General features: G+C 37.9%; 1 non-coding gene across 1 annotated transcript; it reads left to right on the forward strand.

Annotated features, from left to right (window-relative positions):
* Positions 1-312: 312 nt before the first annotated feature.
* On the forward strand, positions 313-420 carry LOC112793878 (small nucleolar RNA R71). Its single transcript, XR_003198567.1, has one exon. It is a non-coding gene; the product is annotated as a small nucleolar RNA R71 (small nucleolar RNA).
* The last annotated feature ends 10,895 nt before the right edge of the window (positions 421-11,315 follow it).

Below are 11,315 nucleotides of genomic sequence, written 5' to 3' on the forward strand. Positions count from 1 at the left end.
GCTTGGTGCATTTTGCATTCCAGACAGACTTTGAGAAATCATATTGACTTGTTGAGTCAATATTTTGTTCTGAGCCAATATGGCATTCAGAGTGTCAATCTCAAGAACTCCTTTCTTCTGACTAGTCCCATTGTTCACAGGATTTCTTTCAGAAGTGTACATGAATTGGTTATTTGCAACCATTTCAATCAGCTCTTGAGCTTCTGTAGGCGTCTTCTTCAGATGAAGAGAGCCTCCAGCAGAGCTATCCAAAGACATTTTGGATAGTTCAGAGAGACCATCATAGAAAATACCTATGATGCTCCATTCAGAAAGCATATCAGAAGGACACTTTCTGATTAATTGTTTGTATCTTTCCCAAGCTTCATAGAGGGATTCTCCTTCCTTCTGTCTGAAGGTTTGGACTTCCACTCTAAGCTTACTCAATTTTTGAGGTGGAAAGAACTTTGCCAAGAAGGCATTGACTAGCTTTTCCCAAGAGTCCAGGCTTTCTTTAGGTTGTGAGTCCAACCATGTCCTAGCTCTGTCTCTTACAGCAAAAGGGAATAGCATAAGTCTGTAGACCTCAGGGTCAACCCCATTAGTCTTGACAGTGTCACAGATTTGCAAGAACTCAGCTAAAAACTAATGAGGATCTTCCAATGGAAGTCCATGAAACTTGCAATTCTGTTGCATTAGAGAAACTAATTGAGGCTTAAGCTCAAAGTTGTTTGCTCCAATGGCAGGGATAGAGATGCTTCTCCCATAGAAGTCGGGAGTAGGTGCAGTAAAGTCACCCAGCACCTTCCTTGCATTGTTGGCATTGTTGTTGTTTTTGGCTGCCATGAGTTCTTCTTCTTTGAAGATTTCTGTTAGGTCCTCTACAGAGAGTTGTGCCTTAGCTTCTCTTAGCTTTCGCTTCAAGGTCCTTTCAGGTTCGGGATCAGCCTCAATAAGAATGCTTTTGTCTCTGCTCCTGCTCATAAGAAAGAGAAGAGAACAAGGAAATATGGAATCCTCTATGTCACAGTATAGAGATTCCTTGAGGTGTCAGAAGAAAAGAAAAATGGAAGGCAGAAGTAGAAAATTCGAACCTATCAAAGAAGATGGAGTTCGAATTTTGCATCAAGGAATAGTGTTAGTCCATAAATAGAAAGATGTGAGAAGAAGGGAAGCAATTTTTGAAAATTAAGTCAAAGATTTTGAAAACATTTTTGAAAAACACTAATTGATTTTCGAAAATCAAGAGTGAAAAAGAAATCAAGTGATTCTTTTTGAAAAAGATTTTGAAATTAGAAATAAAAAAGATTTGATTGAAAGCTATTTTGAAAAAGATGTGGTTAAGAGGGTATGATTAGCTTTAAAAAGATGTGATTGAGAAGATATGATTTGAAAAACATTTTAAAAAGATTTGATTTTGAAAATTAATGACTTGGCTATCAAGAAAAGATATGATTCAAACATTAAACCTTTCTCAACAGAAAAGGCAACATACTTGAAATGTTGAATCAAATCATTGATTGATAGCAAGTATCTTTGAAAATGGAAAGAAATTGAATTTGAAAAAGATTTGATTGAAAAGATTTGATTTGAAAAAGATTTGATTTTGAAAAATTTTGAAAACTTGAAAAAAATTTGATTTGAAAACAAAATCTTCCCTCTTGTGCCATCCTGGCGTTAAACGCCCAGAATGGTGCACATTCTGGCGTTTAACGCCCAAAACTATACCTTTTTGGGCGTTAAACGCCCAACCAGGTACCCTGGCTGGCGTTTAAACGCCAGTCTGTCCTTCTTCACTGGGCGTTTTGAACGCCCAGCTTTTTCTGTGCAATTCCTCTGCTGTATGTTCTGAATCTTTAATTCTCTGTATTATTGACTTGAAAAGACACAAATTAAAAATATTTTTGGATTTTTCATAATAAGGAATAATCAAAATACAACTAAAATCAAATAACAATGCATGCAAGACACCAAACTTAGTAGTTTGTATACTACTGACACTAATGAGAATGCATATGAGACACATAAACACTCAAGTCAAAAGAATTCAAAGATCAGAGTAAGAAATCATCAAGAATTACTTGAAGATCCTTAAGACACATGAATGAATGTATGAAATTGACACCAAACTTAAAATGAAACACTAGACTCAAACAAGAAATATTTTTGGATTTTATGATTTTGTAAATTTTTTTTTGTGTTTTTCGAAAATTAAGTGGAAAAAAGTATCAAAATTCTTAATGAGAATTCCAGGAATCATGCAATGTTTAGTCTAAGACTCCGGTCCAGGAATTAGACATGGCTTCACAGCCAGCCAAGCTTTCAAAGAAAGCTTCGGTCCAAAACACTAGACATGGCCAAAGGCCAACCAAGCCTTAGCAGATCACTGCTCCAAAAGCAAGATTGATAGAAATCAACAAGCTTTTGTGATGATAAGTTGAAACCTCGGTCCAATGAAATTAGACATGGCCTCTCAGCCAGCCAGACTTCAACAAATCATCATGAAACTCTAGAATTCATCTTCAAGAATTCCGAAAAAAAATACCTAATCTAAGCAACAAGATGAACCGTCAGTTGTCCAAACTCAACAATCCCCGGCAACGGCGCCAAAAACTTGGTGCACGAAATTGTGATCAATACTTTTCCCAAAACAAATAATCCCCGGTAATGAATCCAAAAACTTGGTGTTCAATACCATGGCATAAACACAACTTCGCACAACTAACCAGCAAGTGTACTGGGTCGTCCAAGTAATAAACCTTACGCGAGTAAGGGTCGATCCCACAGAGATTGTTGGTATGAAGCAAGCTATGGTCACCTTGTAAATCTTAGTCAGGCAAACTCAAATGGGTATGGTGATAAACGCATAAAACATAAAGATAAAGATAGAGATACTTATGTAATTCATTGGTAGGAACTTCAGATAAGTGTATGAAGATGCCTTCCCTTCCGTCTCTCTGCTTTCCTACTGTCTTCATCCAATCCTTCTTACTCCTTTCCATGGCAAGCTTAAGCAAGGGTTTCACCGTTGTCAGTGGCTACCTCCCATCCTCTCAGTGGAAATGTTCAACGCACCCTGTCACGGCACGGCTATCCATCTGTCGGTTCTCGATCAGGCCGGAATAGAATCCAGTGATTCTTTTGCGTCTGTCACTAACGCCCTGCCCTCAGGAGTTTGAAGCACGTCACAGTCATTCAGTCATTGAATCCTACTCAGAATACCACAGACAAGGTTAGACCTTCCGGATTCTCTTGAATGCCGCCATCAGTTCTAGCCTATACCACGAAGACTCTGATCTCACGGAATGGCTGGCTCGTTTGTCAGGCGAGCACTCGGTTGTCAGGCGATCAACCATGCGTCGTGTATCAGGAATCCAAGAGATATCCACCCAATCTAAGGTAGAACGGAGGTGGTTGTCAGTCACACGTTCATAGGTGAGAATGATGATGAGTGTCACTGATCATCACATTCATCAAGTTGAAGAACAAGTGGTATCTTAGAACAAGAACAAGCGGAATTGAATAGAAGAACAATAGTAATTGCATTAATACTCGAGGTACAGCAGAGCTCCACACCTTAATCTATGGTGTGTAGAAACTCCACCGTTGAAAATACATAAGAACAAGAGTGATCATTGGCCTCGGCCCCAGAGAGGGAACCAGAAGAACCAAGATATCCCAATACAATAGTAAAAGGTCCTACTTATAGAGAACTAGTAGCCTAGGGTTTACAGAGATGAGTAAATGACATAAAAATCCACTTCCGGGCCCACTTGGTGTGTGCTTGGGCTGAGCAATGAAGCATTTTCGTGTAGAGACTCTTCTTGGAGTTAAACGCCAGCTTTTATGCCAGTTTGGGCGTTTAACTCCCATTTTGGTGCCAGTTCTGGCGTTTAACGCTGGAATTTCTGAGGGTGACTTTGTACGCCGGTTTGGGCCATCAAATCTTGGGCAAAGTATGGACTATCATATATTGCTGGAAAGCCCAGGATGTCTACTTTTTAACGCCGTTGAGAGCGCGCCAATTGGGCTTCTGTAGCTCCAGAAAATTCACTTCGAGTTCAGGGAGGTCAGAATCCAACAGCATCTGCAGTCCTTTTTGGTCTCTGAATCAGATTTTTGCTCAGGTCCCTCAATTTTAGCCAGAAAATACCTGAAATCACAGAAAAACACACAAACTCATAGTAAAGCCCAGAAAAGTGAATTTTAACTAAAAACTAATAAAAATATACTAAAAACTAACTAGATCATACCAAAAACATACTAAAAACAATGCCAAAAAGCGTACAAATTATCCGCTCATCAGACACCACAACAAAATGGTGTGGTGGAAAGGAGAAATAGAAGCATACAAGAGATGATAAGAGCTATGCTTTGCGAGAGCAATGTTCCAAAATTCCTTTGGGCTGAAGCAGTTAACATGGCTTGCCACATTTTGAATAGAATAATCATAAGGAAATTTTTGAAGAAAACCCCTTATGAACTTTGAAAAGGATACCCACCAAACTTAGACCACTTACACATCTTTGGATGCAAATGTTTTGTTTTAAATAACAAGGATAATTTGGGTAAATTTGATCCAAAGGCTTATGAGTGTTTTTTTGTAGGATATTCCACAACTAGTAAAACATATAGGGTTTATCATTAAGATGCTAGGATTATTGAGGAGTCCATACATGTTACATTTTGTGATACTAACTTGGTGCAAAGCATTTTGGAAGATTGTGATGCAGAAAATCAAGCTCAAAAGGAAGTTGAAATTGGGCAAAATAAAGAAAATGGAAATTCTGTTCAACCTGACCTAGAGACTGCAGTTTCTAAAAATTCGAGAGACAATTCCATTTTGTCTCATGAATCTGAGGGAGATCCTGAAGACAGCAGCACCCAAAGTCCCTTGGTAACTGAATCTACCTCCAAGTCCACTAGACCTCGTGAATGGAGATTCTTGAAGAATTATCCAGAGGAATTTGTCATTAGGGACGTCTCACAAGGGGTTAGAACTCGGTCATCCACTAGAAAGGCAAATGAAGGTTCAAACATTGCCCTTCTCTCATAAATAGAGCCTCAAAATGTCAAGGAAGCCCTTAGTGACCCTTCTTGGGTTAAAGCAATGGAGGATGAGCTTCTTGAGTTTGAGAAGAACCAAGTGTGGACTTTGGTTCCAAGGCCGAGTGGAAAGAAAGTGACCGGCACCAAGTGGATATTTCGGAACAAGTTAGGAGAAGATGACAGCATTGCAAGAAACAAGGCAAGGCTTGTGGCACAAGGATATAACCAAGAAGAAGGAATAGACTTTGATGAATCCTTTGCCCCTGTTGCCCGAATGGAAGCCATAAGACTTCTCTTGGCCTATGCTGCATTTTGTGGTTTTAAATTATATCAAATGGATATGAAATGTGTATTTTTGAATGGTGTGATAGATAGAGAAGTGTATGTGGAGCAGCCACCTGGTTTTGAAAATAAAGAGCATTCTGATCATGTTTTCAAATTATCTAAAGCTCTCTATGGTTTAAGACAAGCTCCTACAGCTTGGTATGAGAGACTTAGCTCTTTTCTTTTGAAAAATGGTTTTCAAAAAGGCGCCACAGACACAGCTCTATTTATCAAGAATTCTAATGAGTCTTTTATTCTAGTCCAAATATATGTTAATGACATTATTTTTGGATCAGCAAATGAATCCCTTTGTTTTGAATTTGGAAAACTCATGATAAGTGAATTTGAAATAAGTATGATGGGTGAACTTAATTTTTTCCTTGGGCTGTAAATTAAACAAACTGAAAATGGTATTTTCTTTCATCAAGAGAAGTATGCCAAGGAATTAGTTAAGAAATTTTGTATGGAAAATGCCAAACCCATGGGAACTCCCATGCAACCTAATTCTAAATTAGATAAGGGAGAAACTGAGAAAGATGTAGATGAGACTAGGTATAAAGGAATGATTGGTTCTCTTATGTACTTAACATCCTCTAGACCCGACATTGTGCAAAGTGTTGGATTGTGTTCAAGGTTCCAATCCAAACCTAAAGAGTCACATCTTTCAGCAGTTAAAAGGATCATTAGATATGTTCATGGCACATCCAATTTTGGTCTTTGGTATCCTAAGATTGATGATTTTTCTGCAGTTGGTTATTGTGATGCAGATTTTGCTGGTGATAGAGTTGATAGAAGGAGCACTCAGGCCTATGTTGCTTCCTTGGAAAGTCCTTAAATGTTTGGTCAAGTAAGAAGCAACTGATAGTGGCCTTATCTACTATAGAGGCTGAGTATATAGCTGCTTCTTCTTGTTGTTCTCAGCTTTTATAGTTAAAAATACAGCTTGCTGATTACAAATTAAATGCTGAAAATATTTTCTTGATGTGTGATAATATGAGTGCCATCAATATTTCTAAAAATCCAGTTTTGCACTCTAGGACTAAGCATATTGAAGTGAAATTTCACTCAATAAGAGAACATGTCCAAAAAGGGGATATTAGTATTCAATTTGTTAAATCTGAGGAGCAATTAGCAGATATTTTCACAAAACCATTAGCTGAGGATAGATTCTGCATGCTTAGGACTTGTCTAGGAATTTTGAGTTATGATTCCTTATTTGAAAAATGCTGATGTATTTGCTGGAGCTTTTTGTCTCATAAACAGGTATGAGACAATTTTGGGCAGGTGATGAACGTTTCCTTCAAATAAGCGTGTTCTGGGCTTATTTCAAGTGAAAGTTAATCTGGGCCAACCTCAATATCAGATCTAGAGTTGTCCAATGTGTTTCCTTAAATCCAACCATCTCTGGGCCCATATACGAATGTTACATTTTTTGTTTGGTTGTTGTTTTTGTTGGGTTGTGTGCTTAATTTTTAAGGGTTTTTCATTTTATGTTCATGATCCAAAAAGATTTTCAGTTTGATTAATTTTTAAAAGTTTTCAAAAATTTAAAATTAATTTCCTATTTTTTTTAAATTTTAAAATCATATAAAATCTTTCCTTTCTGAGGTCAGGTCTTTTCATTTCGTTTCAAAAGGTGATGAAGTTACATGGTTTTGGAAATCCACTTTTGGGTACGGTTACCAACACTCCCTCTCTTCCCTCCATAACTTCTCCTCAAACCCTTCGGTTTCTTCGCTCTCACTCCACTGATTCTCTTCCCTCAAAAGCCTAAATCTAACCAAATGAAGAAGAAAGTAATTGCTAAAAGAGCACCACGTGAAAAGATCCATAAGCTTTCTAGACCATTAACTCGCTCTCAAGACCCCACTTTCACTCATTCACCTTCTCCTCCTACATCTCCTCCTCGCACTACTCCCATGGCACAAACCAAGACCACACCAAGGTACCCTACTCCTGCCAAGCCGACACCACCACCAAAGGTCACAACTTCCAAGCCAGGCTCCTCAAAACCTGGTTCTGCGAAGCCTAGCTCCTTCAAGGGCAAACGTCCGGCGGCTGAGGAACCTATTCCCGAACCAACACAACCAAAATCCAGGTCGGTTCCTGTGCGCTCTTAACGAGGTAACACTCGAGTCCCTCTCAAAAAATGTTAAAGAACCAGACATTAGACCTTTTGATCACAAAGCTCACTTTTTGACCTCTTACTCGAACTATAACCCCTATAGATTCAAATCTGCCATGAATAATGACTTTTATGATGGGGTTATCAAGTATCGCACCCTATGTCCATCTTTTCTCGCTGATCTGCCATCTTTGAAAAGAAAAGGTTTTCCATTTGTTGATAACTTGATTTTTCTAGACTGAAATCATCTTTTTGACATCAAAAAGCCTGTTTATCCCTTATTGGTCAAAGAATTTTATGCAAACATGACTTATCATGAAGGCACTGCTCATTCATATGTAAAGGGCCGAGACATAGTTTTAAACAATGAAACTATCAGTGATGCTTTGAAGTATACAGATGTTGGGCCTTATGCTTACACTTCGGTTAAGTGGGATGAAGGAGTTGGAATTTCCTTTCATGATGCATTGGCTCACATTTGTGAACATGTTTCTTTAATTGATGGTATTACACCCACTTACAAAGCCCTAGGATATGAGCGTGCTCAGTTGCACCGAATGGTCAACCACATTATTCTGCCTCAAAGCGGCTCATATCAAAGGGTTTCCTACACTGATACTCTTGTTTTATAAGCCCTTCTCACCAAAACTGAAACTTCATTTGCATACTTGATGGTTAGATATATGTTTGACTCTGTTAGGAGTGAAAAGGACAAAGCTCTTCCTTATGGCATGTTTCTAACTTGCATATTTGAGTATTTTGGTGTTGAATTGACCAATGAGGAATATGAAAATAGACATTCATACCTAAAAGGGGGTGGTTCAGTGAAACAGAACAAAGGACCTACTCGATCTGAAAGGGTAGTCTTAGATGATGAAGATGATGACTTTGTTCCTGAGGATTCTCCGTCTCTTTCCACTAAGGGTACATCCATCTCTACTGGGAAGAAATTTGCTTTGCTGAATATGGTAAAAGATGTTGTTCAGGAATTCATTTCCCAATCAAATCACATGATTGCGATGAGCAAAGAGCAAAGGAAATTAGCTAGCAAGCATGAGAATTTCCTAAAGAAATCAAGGGATAGAGTGGCTGTGTTCATGACCTTCATTGATAAACTTCAAAAGGATGAAGACCCTGCCACTGATGTTGAAGAGGAAGCTGTTTCGGAGGGGAATGGTTCTGATGCTTAGGAATTGTCTCATGAAAACTGCTACTGCTGCTTTCTGTTTTATCTCATGACTTATGTTTCTTTTACTACTGTTTACCAGTTTCTTTTTGGATGACTGTAATAATTCTAAATACTGCTGCACTTTTAGTAGTTTGGTTAGCTCTTTGAACTGTGATCTAACTCTTTTCTGCAGGATACAAGGCATTGCTTTTGTTGATAATGCTTATTATCGCCCCTTGATGACAAAAGGGGAGTAAAAGCAATAGGATGTGTAAATGTTAGAAATTTTTAATCATTACTGCAGCTACTAGTATTTCTTTTGGGATTTTTTTTGTCTAATTGCTGCATTAATATTTGAGATCACATGTTGAATCTTTTAGCTGCTTGTGTGATATCCCTTAGACAAAATTATTGTGCATAACTCTCTATAGTGTTCTCTTTGAGTACTATGGAAAACAGGAACAAAGAGGAAAGCATAAATCCAGGGGGAGCTAATTCTGAAAAGGAAAAGGGGAGTAACATAAAAGCAATTGACAACAATCAAAGGGAGTTTCTAAACCTTACTCAAATTTATTTCCTTTTAATTATTGCTTAAATCATGTTTGTCATTAAGGGGGAGATTGTTGAGTTAAGAAATTAACTAAATTAATTAGTGATGACAAATATTATTTTTGGGCAAAATAAATAATTAGTGTTGATTAATTATAATTACTTATTACTAATTGTTTATTGTTGCAGGCCAAAATTTAATAGCCCAAATGGAATGAAAAAAATAATAAGCAAGGATGTTGGGCTGAAAGCAAAATTAAGAGCCCAAGGAAAAGCAAAGAAAGAAGCCAAAGAAATCAAAATGGGCCAAGCATATCACTACCCGATCCAAGCCTGATCTGATTTCACAAAAGCAAATCCCTCTCTTTTGTATAACCAAAAGCAACGTTCACCTCTGTGAGTTGGTCAGAAACTCAGAAAAGTTAGAAAGAGAGAAAAAGCTTCTTCCCTAAGCTAATCACCAAAGAATCAAGAGAGAGAAGGATTAAGCTTGAAAGGCAGACGTCAAATCACCAAGTTCAAACCATATCAAGCTTAGGTTAAAGGTAACCCATTTCCTCTTGCATGCATCAGATCTTATTCTCTTCCTCCCAACTCTCTACTCTATTCGAAATGAGATACAAAGGAAATATAGTCTCTATTTTTCTCTACTGTGTATCCATGGTCTTAAACATGACTTGGGGACCAAGTTGGTTTTCAAAGGCTCAAATCAAGTTGACTATTGGAAGACTCATGTGGTTGCTGCCTTATGGCTTTCGGTCAAGATGAAGAAGTCAGAAGCAAAGTTTCTAATATGGGGATTAAGGAAAAAAAGTGAATCTGTGGGTTGGTGAAGCTCAAGGCTCAAGGTGTTGACCTTGGAAGAAGAACCAAGAAAATGCAAGGAGATAAAAGAAGCTTGCTGTTCATTCAGAAGGCAAGGAGAGATAACCAGAGTATTGAGGTTTTGTTCTGAGAAGTGTTCTTTGAGAGAGTTCAACTAACTGGATAGTGTAACCTAATCAAAGGTGCATTCCGACAGTATGAAGAACTGAATCAGAGGCTTGCTAATATGGTTTTTTGCATAGCACAAAGGCTGTTGATGAAGTCAATCTCCTTCATGTTTTACTGATTGTAATGTACTTTTCTAAGTATATCTTTCTGTAATTTCTTGTGAGAAAAGGCATTGTGAGAAAGCTCAAGTAAAAGCCATGAGTGGAAAAAGGGTGAGTGATACACTTGAGAGAAAAGCCTAGAGTTATTTTCTGATTTCTTTAGGTTAATTAAGTGTCTTGCAGCTTGTACCTGTTAGGTATCCCTTTCTTAGTTGGGTTAGCACTAAGAGTGAATAGTTAGGTGTTAGCATAGCCAATGTCAAGTTAGAATAGAACTTGAGTGTGAAATTGGTGTATGTAATACTTTTAACTATAGTGGAAATTCCTCCATTGTTGTGGAGGAGACTGGATGTAGGTTGCATAGCATAAGGCAACCGAACCAGGATATATGCTGGTGTTAGCTTTTCTCTTCTCTGCTGTGTTCTGTTTTCTGATATTCATGAGACAAAAATAAATTGTCTCATAAATTTCCACTGCTGAGTTCAAACAGAATCAGAATTGAAAGTTTCATTTAAAAGGTCATAACAGCAACTTATAAGGAAGGCATAGATTCAACCCCCTTCTCTAATCCTACCACAACCTTCATCTCGTGTATGCATGCACACGCCTGTGTACGCAGGATGTCTAGATAGAGCCCAGAGTCCGCTGATATAAGAAGTTAGTGTTAGTCTATAATTTCACTAAATATAGATTCTCATTGCAAGTATAGTCTAGACCAACAAACAATCCTCTCAATCAAAGTTTGATTTTCAAATACAAAACATAAACCGAGAGTAGTAAAACCTCGGGTCGTTCTCCCAAGGATGTAATCGATGTGTTACACTTTCGGTTGTGAGGACAGAGGGGTTTTGCAATCAAAGAACAAAAGATTAAAAGAATTAAGAAATCAAAGAACAAGGTAATAGTCAAAATTGGAATTAATGCAAGCAAAAAGGAAACAAGATCACAACTAGTGAAAATGCTAAGATATGTATAAAAGAGCCTTGACTTGGTAATGATGATCCAAGGAATCCCATCATTGCCATAA

Source organism: Arachis hypogaea, chromosome 3 (genome assembly GCF_003086295.3).
Source record: "Arachis hypogaea cultivar Tifrunner chromosome 3, arahy.Tifrunner.gnm2.J5K5, whole genome shotgun sequence".
NCBI classification, from domain to species: Eukaryota; Viridiplantae; Streptophyta; class Magnoliopsida; order Fabales; family Fabaceae; genus Arachis; species Arachis hypogaea.